The 5,587-nt window shown below is 39.9% G+C and overlaps 1 long non-coding RNA gene across 1 annotated transcript in view; it reads left to right on the top strand.

Moving 5' to 3' along the window:
* The first annotated feature begins 329 nt into the window (after window positions 1-329).
* LOC116685691 (uncharacterized) overlaps window positions 330-5,587 on the top strand; it is a 15,625-nt gene continuing 10,367 nt past the window's right edge. Inside the window, exon 1 of the long non-coding RNA XR_004331015.1 lies at window positions 330-340. This is a non-coding gene — a long non-coding RNA (uncharacterized LOC116685691). The remainder of the gene's footprint in view (window positions 341-5,587) is intronic.

Genomic DNA, 5,587 nt, shown 5'->3' with positions numbered 1-5,587 from the left:
GTTTTTTTGTTTTTTTTTCTGCAAAATTAAAAAAAAAAAATCCAAAAGGGGATCTTTGAAAATTGCGTTCTGTGCTTTATTCAATATATTTTTAATTTTCCATTGACCAATTACAAAATTTAAATCCAACCAATAATTCATGCCACTCTTAACCTTCATGAAAGTGCTTCAATATGGGCTTGCACCTCAAACTATATGGCTTGTGCTCCATTTTGTTGGGCCAGTCGCAATCTTGTATCCGTCTTGCTTCATGCTCTTATCTATATATTGAAGCACAAACAATGTAACAAAAAAGACCCCAGAATCCAATCACATCTCCACTCATCTCACCTCTTCCTCCGTCCCAAACCAGTCCATCCACATCTCTATTTCTCCCCGACTCCTAGGTGATGAGAGCTGTGATTGATCAGCTTTTCCAGCAGGAAATGAGAGGGCATCTCTCAGAGGCCTATTTAAACAGTGAGTTATACGGTTACAGAGTTGTTCCAGGAGAGCCTTTACATGACAGGCCGACCTGCGTTGCTCAGTTAACCAATGTGAGTCATAGTTCCCTAGCAGGTCCTTGCATGCAAGTGTGTGCATGTGCAAAGAAACATTGGTGCAATCTGTATTTGTTTCAAACCTTGTCTTACTTGTGTGATGACGATAGATGAATGCAAAATCTCATTGGCAATCTAACATGAAATTATTGTGAAAAGTTATCCTCCTCTTTCTTTCTTTCTGTTTCTTCCTTCTGCAAGTTGACTGCACTAATCGGTAGCACGGTGATTTCTCAGAATCTAAACAGAATCTAACAGAATCTAAAACTCGTACAGTAAGGTGAAGAACTGCTACCCTAGTCTCAATGTCCAACCTGTGGCAAATGGACGAAGGTTAGGTAACCTGCGTCAATTGTTTTCTCCCGGTTGACATCGCATGGACTCCCAACGTTCCTGTGAATCTCAATGTAACATTCAGGTGTGATTCTTGTATTTTTTGGCATGGTTTTGATTGTTTGGTTGATTTCCCTTCTGTCGGTACATACAGGCTGTGGTGGGTCAGGCATTTGTTGTGTGAGGTAGGCCTTGCCTTGGTTATGGGAGGACACGTTTGCAAGAGGCACCCGTTAGCGTCTGTATATGATGCACGGGGCACAGCAGCAGTTTGACCGCAGCTTTGTACAGTGACGTTGTATGAAGAGTGACAACGGTAGCGAGTAGTATGAAAGACCAAAATCCATTTAAGGACAGAGGTTGAGGTGGTGGATGGGTCAAACAACACAGGACTTTTAACCCAGGAGACCAGGGTTTATGTCCTGGCCCTCACAATCTTTCTTTTTAACTCTAACTGTCTTGTTCTTGTCCCAATATCCCTATTTGAATTTGAATGTCTTTGTTGTCATTGTACTTTGCAATAAAGCAAAATTAGGTACCCTACTCTACTGGTTGCATATGATAAATACAATTAATATACTTTACAGGACACATCAAACGGAATCAAAACAGTAAAAAGCAATGATCTGGTAAGTGCAAGCATCGAAGTGCAGGAGGTGACTTACTGGGTTTGTCTAACTTCATTTGTTTAGGGAAACTACTGTATTGCATTTGGGATAAGCTATTTTTAAATCTGGTGGTGCTGGATTGTATAGATCTATAACGCCTGCCAGAGTGTAACAATTAAAACAGGTGGTGGCCAGGATGAGTATTGTCCTTGAAGATGTTCTTGGCTTTTGAGAGAGTGCGCTGAGGGCAATATCTGACAAGGAGGGCAAAGGGCAACCAATGATTTTTTAAATGCAATCTTGATAACCCCAACTAAGTAGTTTGATGCTAAATCAGTCCCGACCCAAAGTGTCAAGTGATGACGCAAGGGGTCCCGACCAAGAGCGTTGAAAAATGACGACAAAGGTGTACCCAGACCGTCAAATATTGCCTTGGATGGGATTACATATAACTGCGTTGAAAGCTCCCTGGTTTTGACAGATGCTGGAAGAAACTTTTTGCTTCAGAAACTAACGCCATTGGCCTTTGACCAGGTGCCTCGTTTATAAAACTTGTTAACACAAGAAACAGTTGCATGAAATTTGAGGTTGAAGCATTCCATGTTGAGATTTATGAAGAATTTCCATTCCAGTTTTCCACAACCTTGTGACCATGAGATGGTGTGTAACGCTCCCAAGGTTTTGTAGACTGCGTTTCATTGACCTCCGACGGTAACACAAAATAGCATAGGAATAAAGTACTCTGGATGCAGAGCGCAGAGCCGGCGCCACTTAATTACCCTGACGGAGCCAATATGACTCCAATCCACTACCGGTTTATTGGACTTAATTAACATATAGAGACTATAACTAACTAACTAAATAAATAGTGCTACAATTTCCGATGGCCTGTGTATTGCTACATATCAACACCATGGCATATTTGGCAAGGTTTTTTCCCCATTTTTCCATTTCACGATTGTTCATCAAGGGCTCCTTTACAAAGCTGGCATATTCATTGATTGATTGATTGATTGATAAATATGGACCTTATTAGGACAAATATGGGACAGCCTTGGGAGGAGAGTGAGACTCCTGCACGTCCGTATTTATAACGACACAAGTGTGTACAGGTGTGCGCCACATGGCGTTATGAATCACAATGTTGCTTTTGAGTAAGAAAATTCTGACTTTTTGGCGATCTAAATCTTTTCAGATTTTCATACAATCTCCGCAGAGTTTTATAAAGGAGACCCCAGAGTGGGACTCTTACCAAGTCCTGTGCTAATTATATGTGTTTGTCATATTGGCAACATCTTTCACATTACATTCAATTCCTTGATCCGTAGTTTTAAATACAAAAATTGATGCTAGCGGCTTTAAGGTTTGACTTTTTAATTGGAATAATAATAACAACAGTATTTTTGTCATGTGGCACAGCTTTTATTCTACTCCAGATGCCACAACTTTACATTTCCCACCTCTTCAAATATTATTCCCTTCAGGGTAAAAATAGCATCTGACAAAACAGTCAGATCATCAGAGGACAATTAAACTCTCCACTAAACCCCGGATTGCTCCTGAAGCAGTGCTCCATTGCAAAATGTTCAACCCTGAGGTTATAGAATGATATCCTGATTCCTGTCAAACCATACAGGGTGGCGGAGCATACCGACAAGCCCATTTCAGATTGTCTTTAGAAGCCCAGGATGGGCCAACATATTGGCAAGCAATAGTCTAACCTGAGTGTCTGGTTTTACTCTTCATGATAAATGAGTTTTACGCAAGAAAGAACCAATGTTTGCAGCCAATTGGCTTCTCCCAATAATCAATCAACTCAAGTACCCTGGAAAGAAAAATAGAATAATAGTCATTTGTGTCCAAGTTTACTATTCTGCTCATTCACTCTTGAAACTCTTCAGAAGTGCTAATTCACAGTGAATGTAGGTTTCTCCCACACAGATCTTGATGTATGTAACAAAAAACACAACGAACGTGGTTTAAGATCCTGCTCAACTGCTGAGGCAGCATTGTTACTGTCTGGCCTAGCTTCCTCATCTGCCATGATGATACATGCTCCCTGTTAATTGAAAGACACACACACACACACACACACACACACACACAAAACCAGGAGAAAATGTAACCAGAGCAATTAGTGTCTGGACATTCCCGACATCCACGTTAACGACGGACCCAAAACACAACGCAACCTCATCTCGACAATTACAAGCTCAGAAAAAAAACTGTCAGAAGAGGAGACAGGAAAAATGTAACGGTGGAAAAGAGTTTCTTTCTTTTAATTCAAACCAGACTTCCATATCTGCAGCCCTCATGCAGCCAGTTCCTCCTCTGAGGCAGAGCGGCCACAGCACAGGATGTTGGGGAAATGAAACCTGCAGTATTAGTCTCCCAAACACTGCATATTAATCAGCATTTAATAAAAGGAATATAAATTGCTCTCTACTCCAAATATTATGAGTGTGAAGCTACCTTTATTTTCACTTCACTGCAGGTTTTTCCTCAAAACCTCTAAAATAAACAGCACTGGTGAAAGAAGGAGGGATGGATGGAGGGATGGAGACGTATGACTGGGGATTAATGTACATGTGTGTGCGTGAAACAAGAAAATAGGAAACAAAATAAACAAGTTGATGAGGAGAGGGCCTCTGACCCGCCTTGCTCGGGTTTGAAACTACGGTGGGTATTACTCCAGATCGATGTTTTAGGACACAACGTTTCCATGTTAGAGTTGTGGCTTCCAAAGCTCTCCTTTTCCAAAATATGTGATCAAAACAAACATGGGAATGATTTCATGGACGTATGCCATTGCTGAATGTAAAACTGAGACTAATTCATGTGTACAGATTTCAGGCCCATTTCTTGTGAAAAGTAGGCACTTAGGGTGTAATGCAATGCTACAGTCTATATCTGTCTCATTTACACAAAAAAAACATATGTTTTTATTCGTATGGACAGAAGTACACATGACTTATACTGTAAATCTCCTATACTGCTTCATTTTCTTTCTCTCTTTTGTGTTCCTGGTTGCCATTTGTACATGAAGGGCCCTATCTTGCAACCCGGTGCGGCACAAAGCCCAACGCAAGGGTCTTTGCTATGACACTGATTGGTTTATTGCATGTTACACCCTAAACACACCTATGAGTAATTACAATACTAAGTACAACCCTTTTGAACCATTTTTCCCGCCGTCACACTGGCAAAAGTGGATTTGGACACGCCCAAAGTGCACCTGCGCCATGCGCTTCATGCCATGCGCTTAGATTGAAATATAAAAAAATGCCATTTACTTGATTATTTTTATCCACAAATAAGTGAATACAATATTCAAGTATAATTTATTATTAATGATGTATTAAGCTGTGTAACTGGAGTTTTTTTTTAACTAAAACTGGTTTGTGTGAGAAGGAATAGTGGAAATGGAACCGGGGGTTTTAGCATTGGGAATACAACGATATAATGGCTATATTGCATGTTTTTTTCTTTAAAAAAACTGGAGCTTGTGCATGTAATGGGAGGAGCCCCACATAAGTTATAAGTTATAAAAAAAGGAAACAAATTGATGGAAAATGAGCCATTATAGCTGATTTTTAAATATGGCATAATAAAACACAAAAATAAGGGGTTGTGAATGCAAAGGGGGAAGTCCTAAAGAAAAAGTTGGATTTAGGTGTCTATGAAAACAAAAACAAACAATTACAGCAGGGCTTCTTAAAAATCTGTGTCCACACTAGAGGTGTTGAAATGAATCATTGCATCGGGCAATGACAGACCATAATCGATTATTGCTTGCTTTGTTAAGACTCTGCTACATTCAGGAAGTGTCTTTTTTTAGAGCAGATACAATAAAAAGGGGAAATATATATCTGACTGCTCGAATTTTTTTGATGAAAACCAGCAAAATATAACAATATCGAGGAGGTGACGCATCGTAATGCATCTTAATGTTGAAAGAATTGGAATCGTTGACATGATAATCATAATCAAATAGAATTTTCACACCCTTAAACCAAGCTAATCTTAATGTTGTAAAGTCATGTCTTGGTCCTGGTGTCTTAAAGGGGCGCTGTGCAGTTTTCTCTGTTCCTCCGACAATGCTTTCCT

Source organism: Etheostoma spectabile, unplaced genomic scaffold, assembly GCF_008692095.1.
Source record: "Etheostoma spectabile isolate EspeVRDwgs_2016 unplaced genomic scaffold, UIUC_Espe_1.0 scaffold119, whole genome shotgun sequence".
NCBI classification, from domain to species: Eukaryota; Metazoa; Chordata; class Actinopteri; order Perciformes; family Percidae; genus Etheostoma; species Etheostoma spectabile.
The sequence above is the reverse complement of the archived record's forward strand: the minus strand, read 5'-3'. Positions and strand labels throughout refer to the sequence as shown.